Source organism: Falco peregrinus, chromosome 3 (genome assembly GCF_023634155.1).
Source record: "Falco peregrinus isolate bFalPer1 chromosome 3, bFalPer1.pri, whole genome shotgun sequence".
Classification (NCBI taxonomy): Eukaryota; Metazoa; Chordata; class Aves; order Falconiformes; family Falconidae; genus Falco; species Falco peregrinus.
In genome coordinates, this window is record NC_073723.1 from 17,437,604 (window position 1) to 17,455,566 (window position 17,963).

The following is a 17,963-nucleotide window of genomic DNA, read 5'->3' on the forward strand; positions in this document are numbered from 1 at the left end:
GCCCTGTTAAATCTGGCTTTCTCTAACACTTTTTGTAATGCACAAGGCTAAATAGTCTGCTCAGCCTAACTCCCACATACAAATCCCACTTGGTCTAAAAGCTGCTAGGTGTGGGAGTACTTCAGTTAATCTATCTGCCATTATCTGGGCCAAGATTTTAGCGTCCATGCTTATTAATGAAATAAGACTATGTGAAGGGCATAGCAATTGATCTTCTCCAGGTTTAGGAACACTGTTAGAACATTATGAGCCATAATAATGAAAGCACAGTTCCATTACCAGACCTGACTCTAAAGCTTCCCAATCAAGGACCTGTCAGTTCTTCCATAATATTTAACAGTAGTTTATGGTTTATGCATTGGATCTCTTCTAAGGCTAATTGGGGCTTGATCATGTTCTCATAAAAGCCAGTGTTGTGCCTTTCTTCCTCATGAGGGTTTTTCGTGTCATTTTACATGACTTGCAAAATCACATCTGTTCAAAGCTGGACAAAGAGCTGTCCAGCTTTTGCACTTTGCAGACCCATTGTGATGGTTATGGAAGCAGTCAGTGGCTGTGCTTTGGCTAATCTGTGGGCTGGTGCTGGGCAGCACTAAGGCACTACTCCAGTCACGGGCAGGAGACCAAGTATCCCACAGACCACCACTTGGACCAACTAAGCTCTATTTTAAAACCATCCTGCCTAATTTTTCTATTGAAATGTTTTTAAGGGAAGCATTTTTAATTCAGATAAAATCATTTGAGGCTATAAAGAAAGTGAATTTTTTCTGGGCAGTAAATGAAAATTCTCTGAATTTGTCCTTTTATTAATCATTTGTCACCATCTACTCCTTCTGTAACCATGATCAAAAAGAGAAGGAAAGGGGTGTGTATGTGTGTGCGTGCACGAAGAGAGAGAATTAGGAAGAAATACCCCCTTTAGAAACCTCTGTTTATGGGTATATATGGGTATACGGCTATACCCACACACTTTTACAATGTATGAGATAGAGCATGTGCACATATACACACGTGTGTGTAAATTTTTATCATGTATTAAATGAGAGGAAAGAAAAATATGCCTCTGGTGAAGGTGCTGCATGTGTTTATCAAACAGTGAAAATTTTGTAATCCTGAGGTTTAAATGTTTGTTTCAAGTAACGACAAAACAACCTCTTTCAAGAGTCACAGATTGCATTTGCGGTTTCTTTCTCCCTGTATATCTAAACTGACCTCTCTTCTGTTGATGTTTTCAGGCAACTACTGAAAAAGATTAAATTGGCTATTATTGTCAGTTCAGTGTAGCTGCACAGAATTTCTCTAGTCAGCTTAGCAGAAAGCGTTGACTGTGAATTTGCTTTGCAGTGGTAAAAGTTGGCTTGATACTTCTGTCCAGGATGGTGACCTGCCAGATGCATTGTGCTGAAGGAAAAAGTGTCCTTTACCTTTTCAACACTTGTGATGGAGCAAGAGCTAGGCAAAAATAATGAGTTAATGTTTGCCAGTGGCGTATCTGCACAGAGAAGCCAGGCAAAAGGGGTCTGGTGCTCCTAGGAAAAAATTGTCAGCCAAGAAAAGGAGGTTTCAAGTCCAGAGCTGAACAAAATGTTCTCAACGTAACAGCTGACTCTTTAAAAAAAAAAAAGAAAGTCACAGAAGCCTATTGATTTTGATAAAAGCAAAATGAGAAACAAGTGAAAAGAGTACTTTCTACTTTTTCATTGGACTTCAGCACCTCCAAAACAGTTTCCTTCAATGTTACTGTTAACCTTAGAGTTTTTAAGTTAATTATGTTTGCACATTTCTCTTAAAATAAACATATAACTGCACATATTATATATTATATATATTATATAAAACCATATATTACATTTAAAATATATATATAAGCATTACAGGTGTTATAAATGAAAAGTTTTTATTTCTTCAATGTGTTTTGGTGGTATTTTCAAGAAACTATTGCAGGCTGAAAAGAAAAAAAATTTTTAAAAAATTTATTTTGCAGGGCTTGAAACTGTGTCTCCTTTATACTAAGAGCATAGTATTAATTTTGAAATGCTGGGATTTCCTGTGAATAGAGATTCGATTTTTCTTATCAGTTCTACTGAAGATACATTGGACTACTGGCTTCTTGGAGCTCAATTAGCCCTTGGTACTGAGCCTAAATAGTCTTTGTCTGACATTTCCTTTTAAAGAGGCAAGTTACGAACTTTTGCATCTGTCTTCGAGGATATCCTCTCCAATATATCCCTTCATTACAAATTTGTTCATGTGTTAATATCAATACCTGGAAATCAGTATGATTTGCGTGTCTGAGTACAGAATTCAGCTTAGGCACCACACACACGTAATTGGAGGTACAGGTATGCCTGGTCTATGTGTGTCACAGGAATCAGTTCAAGCTCCCTGGGACTGGAGTAAAACATATTTTCTACAAGGAAGGTTCAGCAGCTGTGATATCTTCTGTTCATGAACCACCACCTCTTTATACCACAGGAGTCCAGACAAGAGACGCAGAATAAGGCAGAGCTGAAGCCAGGTGGGCCACCTGACTTCTAGTGGCTTTCATGGCCATGCCCCATAGCCTCTACCCCTCCCATGCCCAGAGGTGTCCCTGCCACATGTCAGGTAGCAGCTGCTACCCACCATCTCAGAAAGGCCAGAGAGAAGACTGCTTCTACTAGAATAATTTGTTTATCTTATAGAGCGTTCCTTACCAATTCCCAAGGAAAGTACATGGCCATCAGCAACCCAAGATGTGGGTGAATTCAGCCAGCAGGTTCTTTAGCCCTTTCCTGCCATAGCATTCACAGGTGAAAGAAACAAAGAGTAGGAAGCGGGATTAAGTGAATCCATCAGGATGGCAGATCAGTGGGGCAGTCTAGGCTAAAACTCAGGTTTCTAGTAGACTGTACTGACTCTTAGTACTGCAGTGTTTGCTTTAATTATACCTGTTAACTAAAGCCTGAAGCCTGCTGTACAGATATGCTACTGGTAACAAACTGCAATGTGTGTACATTGTCATTTCCTTTGGAAATTATGGCAATGACCATTGCCCACTGAGTTCTAAACACTTCTTGATTTTGGAGGGGAAATTTTTTGCATCGAGACCAAAGCTTCTTAACTAAACTTGATTCTCAGGTTTGTTTTTCAAGAGATACTTGCATGCCTCATCCTGAAGAAGTGGGAGTTCAGGATGACTTTAAAAGGAAAAGTACCCTCACTGACAATATAATCATTACCTTGGAAGTAAATGACCGAAGTTAACCAACGTCCTCACTGTAAGAGTGACCAGGTTAATAGTTATCCCCTGTACTTTTTTTCTTTTTGGAAGTGAGGAAGAAGGTCACCAGAAGGAGGTTTTTCAGGAAGATCACGACATTAACAACTCACAGAGTGCTGGGATGGAACACTTTGCACATTTTGGTGTAGATTTTAATCAGTATTTTCCCTAGACAGAAACACAGTAATTCTTCAGACTGTGCCATCCAGTATTATGGCCCCTAATTTTTAAGCTATGTCTTAATGCTTGAGAGAAATGTAAATTTTTTATTTTTTAGAATAATTTAAATATGGCATTTTTCAATAAGTAAACTTTAGGCTTGATGTATTTCCAGAGCCATAAATCTGAGTCATTTTATTTACAAAACACTAGGGAGACTGAGAACTCCAAGTATTTAATTTATCCAAATCACCCTGAGTGGTTTAACTTCACCTGTGATGTACTTTTTATTTTATTCTAAACCTATTAGTGAATTCTCGGCAAACACTGCTAGGATTTGGCTTCTGCAGACAACTTTAATCTCTTCAGAGTGGCCAATCTAATGAAATCAGTCAGTAGTTATTGCATACAGTAAGGGAATTGAAGACTTGGCTCTGATTTTGTGGATGTTGCTATAACTCAGAAATAACATAACCGAGGTCTCAGTAGTAAAAGGCAACCCGACATGTTCTGAATCCAATACGGATTCAGAATTTCATTTTTACCATGTATGACTTACATTTTCTTGTTAAAGCAGGAAAACCTTGTTGTATTGAGCAGTTCCTTGTTGTCTCACTGTAAACATTTCCAATAGAGAGTTTATCTGAACTAGCCATATTAATTTCCTTTACAATCAGTGAGGAAAACCAGGCATTAGTGATTCAGATGGATGTCTGAAAAAGATGAATCTCACATTCTGTAGTTGCCAGTTTCTTTCCAATGCCTATGAAAGCAGCTTAGGTAACTTACTCAGGTGTAGACATCCACATTACAGACAGCTCAATTTAGGTGAGAGAAGTTATATTTCTTTTCAAAAGAAACCTCAGCTGGTGTTTTCTCTGCCTACTGGACAGCAGATTAAGATGGCTATTTCTTCTGTATACAATGGGGTTTGGAGATAACAGAGAAGAATGACACTAGAGGATGGAGAGCATTGTCCTTTACCAAGGTGGCATGTAGCTGCAGAGGTCCAATGTCATGTGCAACTTACAGACTGAGGTCCAAGGAAGATTCACACCACAATGAACTAACTCCGGATCTGTTGCTACCTTGATACTAATGAAACATTGAAATTAAAATGTAAATGTTAAATAAAGCTACGTGGTCCTTAAAAAAAGAATACCTTGATAGGGGAAGTTGGCAGAGCAGATAAGTTATATAACATTGATATACTATGCTGGCATTTGGAGACAATAGGTTGCTTTAGAGTCTTCACTACCTTGCTGCAGGAAAGCAAGTTGTAGGAACAGTTTTCAACAGAATGATTTTCATAGCTTATTTAGCTATGCAAGGCATTATTTAATTTCTAGTTAACTTTGCTCTGGTTTCTTTTTTTTTTTTGAACAGCGTGCAAGTCAGTTATAAAACAATGCCCTGAAGAATTCAAAATTTTGAGCTGATCACACAGAGAAGATAGAGGAAAGAAACAAAGAGGTAGGACAGGTAGATATAAATATTTCATTGATGTGGTGGGATCCTGTCTTCTGCCTGCCTGACTTTTGGCTGAGTAACATGGGATCCTATGGCTGTGGCAAGCAAATGGAGGTGAAATCTGGCCAGCTCACAGAGGAGGACAAAGTTATGCTGTGCTATAATTGTGCAAACAGAGGTTGTGGGACACATTAAAAAAGAGCTACCATGACATTTCATCATTAATACTTCAAATATCACTTTTGTTCTGCAACATATATTGACAATTTCAAAGTTTTAAATCTTTCTTTTGGATAGCCACAAGTATCAGAACTTTGAGGTTTCACATAGAATGGAAAATCTTCTTTTGTTCAGTTCTACTTGTTCTGTGCAAGGCAATTTCATCATGATTTCAGATATGTGACAGCTGAGGAATAACTTCCTACTAGTTTAGGTGAACATGTGTAGGAAGAGAATGTTATCAGTGTACTCCTACAGCAAGCAAAATAATTTGAACATATTAGCTTCAGCTGTAGTTGCTTTTTGAATTACTTTTGGCATCTAGAAGGTCAATGTGGAAGGATATTTTACAAAGAAGAGTAAAAAAGTGGGGATAAAAAAGATACTGAAAACAAAGATGGAGAAAAAATTCAAGGCAGTTTTGTATTGGAAGTTGTGAATAACTGTGAACAATTGTGAACATTTTGAACAATTCTAGTTTAATTCTAGAGCAAAATAGACACTCAAAGAAATTAGGAAATAGAAGAGAACTGACTGTTAGCTTTAACCATGAAGTGATGGAGTGGGATGACCATTCAATAAGATGTTAAGAATGAAAGGCTGAAGGTCTTTAATGCAATACTATTTACTGCATACTTTAACAAAATATGCACACTTTAAAGTACTTGTACTCTAACAAAGTATGCAATAGATAATGTTAGAGCTCTACAAAGCTTAGCTGCCTCCTAACTCCCACTTTTAATGCCCAAGTCCAAAATCCAAAATCCTCAGGACAGCTGCTCTATTATCAACTAAACCTAGAAGTTTCTACAGCCTCTGGGTACCTAAACTGAATTTTTGCTGTGAAAGCTCAAGGAGACATCTGAATAGAGATTTGAAAAAGGGCATCATCATGACCTCATAAACTAGGGATTTCTTTGCCTAATCCCCAGAAAACTCACAAAGTGTTCCCTGCAGATATCTCTTGAAGGTCACAATCTGGTGGCCATTTTCAGCACATGGCTAAGCTTCAATTAACATGACTTTAAAGTGGCTTCAGTTGCTCATGTTCTTCTTTGTACTAAAAGCCTGAATGTGAATTGGAGTTGGAAGGTGACATTTCCCTAATTCAGTGACCTAAACAGTGACCCAGAGAGCCACCTCTCCTCTCCTCTCCTCTCCTCTCCTCTCCTCTCCTCTCCTCTCCTCTCCTCTCCTCTCCTCTCCTCTCCTCTCCTCTCCTCTCCTCTCCTCTCCTCTCCTCTCCTCTCCTCTCCTCTCCTCTCCTCTCCTCTCCTCTCCTCTCCTCTCCTCTCCTCTCCTCTCCTCTCCCTCTCCCTCTCCCTCTCCCTCTCCCTCTCCCTCTCCCTCTCCCTCTCCCTCTCCCTCTCCCTCTCCCTCTCCCTCTCCCTCCATGCAGTGGACAAATGACTTTTAATTACTTTCCTTTCCAATATGTGATTGTTTCCACAGATGTGTTTGGAATCACAGTGCTAAGAACCTGGTAAGCCTGGTCCTGAGGGCACCTTATGTGAGGTGGGAAAGGCAAGTCTTCTGAGATAGGTGGAAATGTTCCCTGAGCAGTGGATGTGAGCTACTAAAGGAACTGGATGCTTTACCTGAGTAGTTTTTACTGCGGATCATGTAGCCTGGTTTGACTTTGGTTTTGTTTTTAAAGGACAGTGTTTATTTGGGCAATTCATATGTTTGGCCTTCCAAGGACAAACAGATCATTGGAGACATGAACGGTCTGTGTGCTCATGGCCTTTTCTAATGGGACTGTGGTGGAGTGATCTGGCAGTTTTGCCACTTCGGAGGTTCTTTGCTCTCTAGGTCACTGGCACAAAGAGTGTTTCAGATGTCAACACAGAACAAAGCTCCCTGTGATCAGCTGCCTGTTTACTGCAAATTCACCTACGGCTGAAGCCTGCCTAGAAGCAGAAGTAACTCCAATACAGCAGGACAGTGAACTCTCTGGAACTAAGTCCATAACAAGCCTTCTCCAATGCAAAAACAATGGGCTTGTCCACATAAAATCCTCTTTCTGCCAGGCTTCTAGGCACCCTGGCTGCTGGATATCCAAATTTCTTGAGCAGCAAGGAGAAGCCTGTATAGACTCTATTTTTATCAGGCAAACAAACACTATCTTTCTCACAAATATCTGCAACATCTGGCTTGCTTCCCATATTGCACAACTCTGAACCCAGTTAACTAATACATGTTTCGCTAAGGCATACATTGACTAGAAGAAATCAAGAAAGTGATAATCTGTCTTTTCCCTTAGGAGTGACTCCCAGTGGTTAAACTCCACTGTCAGGTCTTTCACTGCTTGTTTTCTGTTTGAGGAAGCAGCTAAGCAAGCACAGCTCTTTCAGTGCCTCACAGCAGTGCATTTTCTGTAATTTTCACATAATTTTGCTGGCTCTTCTCTTTACCATTGATACATTTACTTTATACGTGAGTTTTTTCAAACTGTGAGCACCAAGGCTAGATCAGGTGCTCTAGCAAAATCATTTCCATACTCCACTGATCATGCAACAAATTTTCATTTGTTTGCTAAGCTGTGAACTTCTTACTATTATGATACAATTTCAAACTCTTACTGTCAAATGTTGAATTGGATTCTGTTGCATAAGTATAGTTCAGAGAATCTCTTTCTTTTCATTGAATCGGAATTTACATCTGTAAGAACCATCCAAAGTATTTATAGCTAATAAATTGATTTCTTTAGCTTCATTCTAACTCTGTTTGCTGTGTATTTGTTTACAACTTTGGAACTGTTTGTTGCATATTTTATGCATGAATATTTCAATCCATTTGCTGTGAACACTATTTGCGCCAACTGTGTCTCTGGCTGTTCAGTTCTCTTGTTCAATCTAGTTGGCATTTTAAAATGAAAAATAGACACTGTCAGGGACTGCCTACTGAATCAGACAGACCTTTGCTCTGATCTGCTGTAATCATTCTTCTATTTGTGTGCGTCTATCCCTTGATAAAACAAAAAAACCTTCATTATATTGACCTGTTCTCATGAATCTACAACAGTTAGTGAAAAAAATATGTAGTGAATATATACAAAATATAGTGAAATAAATACACCCAAATTGTCATTGTCTCAATGAAACATTTCTGTTCTTAGCAACATGACAATTTTTCATTTCAAAAATTCAGTAACTGAAAATGAAATAATTTTTAAAGGAAATCAATAATTATGGAAATTTTGAATATTTTTACTTTTTTGTCATGTTTTAGGGCAGGAATATGCCACACAACTCCAGTTCCATTCCAGAGACATGACTGCTTTCTGGAATCTTGCTTCTTTGTGTATATGGCCAAAATGTTTACATACAGTAGATGAAAAAGAGACTTCAGCATAGCTACATTAGCTTTTGTGTGATAATATACTCGACATCTTATGGAAGGCAAAAAATATTCCTGAGAAGTTTCACATGAAAAGTCACATATTTTAAACTATAACAGTTTTCAGTATTTTTATGAAAGAGGAAATAAATTATTTGAATAAATACTTATTTTTTGGAAACATTTTCCATTTCTACTGTCTTCATTTATATTAGGGAAAATCTTAAGGCCACTGCCAGAGTTGTAAGCTTTTTTTATAATTAAGCAGCTGCTTTCAAAGTATCGTGATCAATACCTGGGCCTGTCTCCTGTTCTCTGTCCTTGGGCAGATCAACTAAGCTCTGTATCTCACACTGTGTAGGGAGAGAATTCAACAATTTCTATCTTCTGCTATTTTTCTCCCTTGTTTTTTTAACTGTAGTCCCTTCTATGAGAAGGAAGGCCTAGACTTATCTTACCTATCTTCCAGTACTTCAGGTGGCTAGGCTGTTTATGTATAGGCAAGGTAAAGAACCACTTCCAGAGGGCAACTGGCTGACAAATGTCTGAAGCACCCTACATAGTGCCCCATTGCTTACAGAAGAAGCCACAAGCGACTTTCACCCTAAATTAGACTTCTCAATTAAATATCTCAACTTAGGTCAGATGAATCCAGGCTGGACTGTCTTTCAGTAATAAACACTACTTATCACAGAGGGTCCTGATCTCCACAGGGGCTGCACGTGAAATATGAATTCTGACAGAATGGTAATAATGCTTGTAGCTAGCAAATGAAAAAGCTGGTTTCAAAACTGTGCAAATGGTTCCCCCTCCCCCACCTTTTTTTTAGCACCTGAACAAAGACAAATTTTATGAAGTGTACAGGTTCTTTTGCTATCAGGACCAAATCTTTGAAAGTACATCAAAGTTACTTAAGTAAAGCCTGAAATGTCAACTTGACTGGAATCAAAGTCAAATAGACTCAGTAAAAAGGTTATTGTCCACTTCTGTTTCAAAAATGCTCTGTTCTTGGAACCGGAAAGGAAAATTATCAGGAAGACTTCCCCAGGTGACAAGAGTTTGTCAGCTCTTTCCTGCCTTTTTTAGGGTAGTAAATCTTATCTTTTACAAATGAGGCTTTCAAAGTTCAAAGGACGGCTCTTCAAAATTCTGTGAAGTCAGGTCACCTTATCAGAACTCTCTGGTCTGAGCTGCTCTTACATGGGTTTGCTGTAAAGGCTGAACATGCAGGTTTAGAGCTCTTGATTTATTTCTCTGTCCCTGCCTGCCCTGGACTTGCAGGACTGTACAATAAAAGAGGATGATGTCAGAACTCTTTTCCAGCAAATGTACTTTAGAGAGTGTCCCTGTTAGGAAAATGTTCTTTTGCAAATATTTACTCCACTTTTGACCGAATCCTAAAAACAAAGGGTCCAACTGTGCAGGTTGAACTGGCTGCAGGCCACCCTGCGTTATCAGTGTGTGTGTATTTATGGGAGACAGGACATTGCAATGATTTACCTCTGATTTCTGGCAAAGTGGGCACAATTTTACCCCTCAAAATGGGCTTGAAAACTTAGTTTCTCTCTTTAAGAAGTGCATGATTTTCCTTTCTGTTTTAACCTGAGGTCAGGGCAGTTCCTTCTTGCAATATGGAAAGCAAGCATAGCTCCATTCTGATCCCAGCCAGTCTCCCAGTGGTGGAAGACAAACTATGCTGGATCATCAGCTGTGGCAGAAAGCTCCTCATCCCACAGGCATTTACATCTCTGAGATAACAAGTCACACAGCTATATGTGAACAAATACATACATAAGAAACCTTAGCAAAGCAAAGGATGTTTGAGTCCCTGTTTAAGTCTGGCCAAATATCAAAGAAAATGCAAATGAAGGAAATCCATAACCAAACCTAAGCCCCAGGCTCCTGAAGTCTTTGAGCTGAAGTTCTCAACCTTCACATAAGTATTTGGACGTTTCCTATCTAAAATCAAATTGCTCCCGTCAAACCCCTCCCATCCCACCTGTCTAGGCAAGGCCTGCAGAGCACAAATACATTCTGTCCTACACAAGCTCACTGTCCTGTTCCTTCCCATACACAGACCAACTTGCATCTAAGTTCTCTGCCGTAATGGCCAGGTCATTTCCCCTTGCTATTTTCAGTGGCTGTGTGTCAACACATGGAGTCACTCACAATGCAGCTAGGTAGAAGAAAGAAAATAACATGACTGAAATGGAGGAGTTCTCCCGAGCAGTGTTTAGTTCCCACCTTTTTCATAAATTGATCTATTGGTCATGAGTATATTGTCTGGGCCTCAGAGTTCAATACATTCTAAATAACAATACTGTTTTTCTGCTTACTCCTTGTCTAATTTTTCTATTCATGTTTTAAGTTTTGGGGGTTGAAGATTGTCTTGTGTCTCAGAAATGAGCCCCAGCTTTATAGTGGGCTTTAGACATTACTGAAGAACTCACGGAGACATGGATGAAATGGCATTTAATAGGAAAAAACAAAATCCAAAGATTTAATTCACAGAAAAGTGATCTGCTAGACCTGTTTGGGTGTTTGTTCAATCTTTCTTAATTATTTTCATCTGAGGTAATGGAACGGTAAGAGGATGCAATTTTATGTCATCTGAGTAGGGGCCTGCTGCCCGTAAAAAATGAAGGCTTTATGTGCAATTTGACATAATTCCAGTCCCTACTTATCTTTTGTTTTTCTCTAAAGCTATACATTGAAGTAGTGTTTCTGTGTACTCAGAAAATTCTGTTTCTGTTTACTGGAAACCTAAGTTACTGTTTTCCAGAAATAAACCACTTTGAAACAAAAAAGATATATGAGAAAGAACTTGACCTCTGCACAAATATCCTAGTCTCCATCCAGCTTCCACAAAGCTAGTGGAAAGCTTCTAAGGAGAGCTGGGTTGGATGCTCTTGTGTGTAAACCAAGATATATAGCCTCATAACCTTTTCTAAGCATGTCTTATTTATTCAGTGTATTCCGTCGTCTCTTTCCACGGGGACCCTTGCAATCTCCTCTGTCAATAATGCCAGTCATCAAATCCCAATGGCCAAATTGCCACAACCATAATTGTCACCTCCTTTTTGCTTTCCTGTGCATCCTCACCTGCCAGCATCAATATATTTAAGACCATAGCCTGCAAAAACAACCAGGTAGCATGCAGAGAATAACCAAGTACTCTTTCTGCTTGCCTTGTTTTCACTTCTGTCCTCTTTTTTTTATCTGACTGCTCTGCCTGCATTAAACTGCAGTGATGAATCATAGAATGGTTTGGGTTGGAAGAGACCATAAAGACCATCTAGTTCCAACCCCACCTCTGTGGGCAGGGGCACGTTCCACCAGACCAGGTTGCTCAAAGCCCCATCATCCTGGCCTTGCACACTGCCAGGGATGGGGCATCCACGACTTCCCTGGATAACCTGTTCCAGCCTCTTACCACCCACATAGTGAGGAATTTCTTCCTTATATTTAATTAAAATCTTTCAGTTTAAAGCCATTTCCCTTTATCCTATCACTATATGACCTTGTAAAAAGTCCCTGTCCAGCTTTCTTCTAGGTCCTCTTTAGGTACTGGAAGGTCTCAGAGCCCTCCTTTCTCCAGGCTGAACAACCCCAACTTTCTCAGCCTGTCTTCATAGGAGAGGTACTCCAGCCCTCTGATCATCTCTGTGGCCCTCTGGACTCACTCCAACAGGTCCATGTCCTTCGTATGGTGGAAGAGCCAGCGCTGAATGCAATACTTCTTGTGGGGTCTCACAAGAGTGGAGCTGAGGAGCAGAACCACAACCCTCAACCTGGTGGTCATGGTTCTTGTGATGCAACCTAGAATACGGTTGGCTTTCTGGGATGTGAGTGCACATTGTGAGGCCAGGTTGAGCTTCTCATCCATCAACACCCCCAAGTCCTTCTCTTCAGAGCTGCCTTCAATCCATTCTCTGCCCAGCCTGTATTTGTGCTTGGGATGAAGCTAGGTGGTATTCCACTGGGGCAGAATCCAGCAGAGACCGTGAGTCTTTTAGGCAAGGAATTGCTGTTCTGTTGAAGTGCCCAACATATTTTGAAAGAAGAGTTTAGAATAATGACTACTGATGTTGTTACCACACAGGAGAAGACAAATTATTATCTGTGTCTTGCAATTATTTTATCCCCACATTGCAAATATACAAACAAGAGCAGGGGATGTGTATGTACGTTGTGTGGTACGATAACTGCACAATCAATTACTTGTGCCTTGCGTTTCAAATGATAGGCAATTGCTGTACACCCGCTCCTTTGAGTCTGATTGCTTAATTCATTTACTTAATTCATTTAGGCAGAAGAGTCCTTGATGGTTCCAGCTGTCTGGCTTTCTAGGCTAGAGCTGTGGGCAATCAATTAGCTCCACTGGGTCCAAAAGCAGAAATGCATGCATGCAGCTTTCAAATCCTACTTATAAGGTTAGTGCAAGCCATTTGATACAGAATTTGAAGCCTGACCAGAGTGTTTCTATCTCTTTGCAAAGCCATCACTTCCTTCTGAGAGTCTGAAAGTTGTTTTTTTATAACCTGTAGCAAGAGCAGAAAGCAGACAGACACCAATGTTAAATGGCATAAATGCGCTGTGCAAAGGACACTGTGCAGGTGTTCAGCATCTTGGATGAGGTGGCCGTTTATGGGGGTGTCCCACCTGACCTTTAGGGTGTAGCTAAACTCCGAGATGGAGAACGGTCTCAAAACCAGACTTACACAGAGGGAGCCCTGATGGGTTTCCATCCTCAGCGTCACATTACTTGGCCAGGTCTGGCCACGCAAGGACCATGCTGTACTTAAGAGGGACTTTGGATCAGATAGTAATTTGCCACTCCCCAGTTACAGAACATGAGAAGATTTTCTGCGTGTTATGACAAAGCTTTCTGGAGATGTTCAGGAATAGCTGGTCCAGTCCTAAAGGACGGCTGTCCAGAAAGTTCTTCATTTCTAAGCTCAGTCCAGAGCCCTGGATGAGGATCACTGGGAAAGTTTACTTGTCTGTCAGCTGTGCAGACCCTGCGGGCCCAGGCGCTAGTTGCGGGGCCGGGGGCGGCCTCTGCGGGAGGGCACAGCTTTGCCCCTCAGCCGAGCCGGGGGCGCCGGGGAGGGGGAAACAGGTTTGGGCAAGGGCCAGAGGCGGCCCAGGCAGAGGAGGAGGCAGCCGAGGGGGGAGCAGCAGCAGAGGCAGCCCCAGGCCGCAGCAGGAGGAGGGCAGGAGGTGCCGCAGGCCCGGAGCAGGGCTCCCCTGCAGCCCTGGCGAGCCCCCGCCGGGGCAGAGCCCCAGCCCGCAGCCCGGGGAGGGCCCCAGGCCGCAGCTGGGGGCTCTTTCCTGCAGGAGCTGCGGCCCTGGCGAGCCCCGGCGGGAGCAGGGGGTCCCTGAAGGGCTGCAGCCCGGGGCAGGGCCCGCGCTGGCGCAGGGAGACGGGGCAGGAGGCGGGAGCGGGGCTGAGGGGCTCACACGGGCTGGCACACGGCCCACACCGGCACAGCCCCACGCTGCTCACTTCCTCACCATTCAAATCTATTTTAATTGACAATAAACATGATTCTTCCCAAGATGAGTCTGGTTTGCCCATGACAGTAATTCCCTGTCTGTATCTCAACACATGAGATTTTCCATCTTATTTTCTCCCCATGTCCCGCTGAGGAGAAAGGGTGAGCGAGCAGCTGTGTGGGTGTTTGGCCCTTAGCTGAGGTTAACCCACCACAGCAGGAAAATGATTGAAAGTCTTGAGAGCAGGCTTATACCCATTATCAATTGTAGTCATTATGTCACAACAGGCTTGTCTCAGCTGCCAAGCAGTGTCATAACAGATCCTGACATTGCTTTTATTGACGAGGAAACCCCAGTGGTATCTCCTGCAAGTTTTCCTTGCTACACTACACATACAGCACAGCCTGGGGAGTGGGTGCTAGATTCATCCCACCTTGTTGTGAGCACATAACAGATGTGTTTTCTTTAAGCGCCTAGACTGACTTGGTTTGGGGCTAGGTGCTTGAGAATCCCAGCATATGGTATGTGAAGGCAGTTCAGGGAGTTTAGGTACCTGCAGAGCGCAAGTCATCATAGGTGTGAGCTAACTTGCCCTTTGGAAATGCCTGTCTGTCTCCACTGACTGTAGAGGACCTACAATCTGCCTGTGAGGTTGTATCTGGACTGCCTTTTAGTATCACTGGAAACGGGTGGAAGGCCACTTGGGGCATACTTATCTCTGCGCCCCAAGAGTGTTCCCACAAAGGGGACACTGCATGCATCTAATTATAGTCTAGGCTGATTCATAGCAACTTAACCTCCAGCAGACTTAGGAGTGTACCAAGACTTAAATATTCAAGAAAACATGAATTCGAAGCTCAGCATTTCCACAGAGTTTCTGTCTGGCTGATGGGAAGGCGTTGTACTATAGTAACTCTGATTTGCAGGCAACCATTGCATGAAATTATTCGATTTCAGCAAGTGATTTGGCATAACAGTGTTACAGCCCTCAAACATTGTTTGAGACAAGGTATATGCCTCAGTCTTCAAAGAGAATAGCCTCAGATCTTTTGTGATACTTATTGGAGATTAATGCTTCAGAATTTCTGTAGCAGTGGGAGACCATCATCCCATGGCAATGCTTTATTTGATCAACCCAATCTCTTTAAGTGTGTGTATTTGATAATCTTTTTTGATTTGAATTGCTTGCTAACAGCCCATGGCTGTGTGGAGAACACCTTACAATTATCAGCACCTTTCATCTGGAAGCCTTAGGGCTTTGCACATATTAATAGTTATATTAATAATTAATAGTGCTACTAGCAATGCCTCCTCCTTTATCAAGGTGGGAATTGAGATATGCAAGGGATACTGAGTGCTTAAACAAAGATATCTGAAGTTGTGGACTGTTTAGATGAGAAGAGTTGGTGTTGCTGTAATTACTGTATAATTGCATTGCCAGAGACACCCAATGAAGACAGACAGCTCCTGTACTAAACAAGGGAGTTGTTTTACTGGACTACTATCAGTAATGTCAAAACCCCATAAGTTTCTGCCTACTATTCCCATTGACGTATGGGTGAAAGTAGTCCAGCTTTCAAGGTTGAGAACATTCACATGCTCCAGTGAAGGTGGTAAGACAGGACAAATTCAATAATTATAAACCTAACTTAGAGCTAAGTGAAGGCTCTATTAAAGTGGCTGCTAATGAAAACAGGGTAGCGATTACTGATGCACAGCTATCCTTGGACCAGTGAGGATCCACTGCATTGGTGATTGCTGGCTGCTTCCCTACAAATCTGCTAGAAGATGGAGGTCTAGAACAGGGACTCGAGGAAGAGGAGTGTGGTAGACTAAGTTTATTGTTCCAGTGATTAAAGCCCTTAGGCACCTCTGAGGAAAGCTCAGCAATAAAGCATTAAGCATGCATCTAAGCACCCTTTGAATAGGTTGTCATGAATGGAAGTATAATTTGAGGGTAAAGGGGAGAGGGAGAGGTTCCAAGTACAAAGCACTGCCAAGGGCAGTGCAGAAAAAACAGCAAATGTGCAAGCCATGCTGGTCTCTTCAGTAGAGTCAATAGGGTGTTGGTGAGAGGGAAGGTCCTGGTCATATAATTAATTGCTTGATGTTGGCATAGCACTTAGAGAATGTGAAGTGTTCCTGAAGTGCTATGTATTTATTATTATTCCTACCCACTCATTATTGTGTCTGACACCAGTTCAAACAGACTTCGTAGCATGTCTTTATGCTTTCTCTCCCTTTTACAGTTTCTTTATGCATCCTCCATAATCTTCCCCTTCCCAAGTCCTGTGGTGTGTGCGGCTAAGCAGCACATGATTGCAATAGGTTAAACAGTGTAATTAACAGAGACCACATCAGAGCTCTTGCAAAACACACAATGTGTTTATTCAGCATTGGGTCAGATAATTCCTAATGAAAGGGCACTGCACAGCAGAATGCAGGACCCCAGTGGTCAGAAATAGTTCCACTTAAATGTTATTTACCTACAAAGAGCTCAGTTCTAATTAGGGGCGTAGGAGCCAGCAAGAGTGAAATCAAAACCTTTCCCCAACCATATATTCCATGCTGGTTCCCAAAAAAGTATTTCAATAGACACACAAATGTTCAGTTGCATTTAGGTTTGTATGCTTTTCTGCTCCTCTAAACTTTTTCCAGAAACCTCATGCACGTGCACACACACACACATACACACACACAAATATTGCCTCATCTCACAAGATGCTGTAGAGCACTGAGGGCTAAACAAACCAACAAACGTTGATTCCGCATGCTAGGCTGGAGGCAGTAGAAGCTAAAACCTCCTTTGTTTTGCACAATATATTTGCAGTCTGTTTATGGTAGTTACGTGGACTCTGCATCCTGTGGAATCTCACCATTACAACATTTTTTCATAAATATTTATTCCCCCAGCATCCCAATAAATGAGAAGAGTCTTATTATCCCCTATTAGAGACAGGGAACAGAGACTCATAAAAACGTTAAAATACTTATAAAATGCAGAAACCTTAGAGGCACCCTGATGCTCTTGAAAATTAGGTTTAGCTGACTAAAGACTTTGTCTCACAAGAGCAGCGTATTCACATGGGACAAGTAGGGGGTTATGTATCTGACTACCCTCCTTGCTCCTCCGCGGGGCATGCGATGCGTACTCCTACCGCTGAAGCAGCAGCACAGGATGGACAGCTCTGGGGCATACATTTCAGCTGATGCTAGTATGTTTCTGCTCCAGAGATAGTCACCCTTAGAGAGAAGTATCTGGGCATGGTAGATCTCTCAGGATGTGTTGTAAGAGATGGAGAGTCAGAGAAGAAACAGATTCTTAGAGGGTATTGGGGTGGAAAGGAAAGGCATGGGTAAAGGTGCTTTCATCCCACTCCTGGCTTCTGTCAGCTTGGTACTCCTTCCTGCCTTGTGCCACATTTCTGGTTGCATTGAGCCCTCTATTTATAAGACAGACCTTTTCAGGGTCTAAGTGTGTGATTTTTCTGGTGGGTGAGCTAATTGAAAAAGTTCCCACCTGCTACTGCAGGATTTATCCTGCAGAGGTGAATCCTGAGAGGAGACAGGGTGATGAGAGTCATGTGCCAACTGTTTGTAATCCCCAGGGTGAGAATCCTTGGGCCAGACAAAAGCAGAGGGCTCTTCCAAGCTGTCAGAAAATTTGGCAAGACGATGACAGGAATAATGAAAGAAGTATACTGATTTGTGCTTGCACTTCAGACTTATACCTCTGAGCATGTTCGTCAAAAGGTTCATGAACTAAGGTCTGAAGAACACTTTTCTGTCCTGTAATCTGATAATTCCCCTTTTATAAGATTTTTCACTGTGTTTCTTTTTGTGCTAGAGACAGGTATGTGTGAAACCTGGCAGTTCTTCCTAGGATGCCACATGAACTTTTTCTTCAGTTAGTTATGAACCACGCTGGTTCACTCACAGGTTTCACTTTGAGTCTGAAGTTCAATCAATCCCAAAATCTCAGCACAAATCTCAGCTGCATGCAAATGAAAGTGTA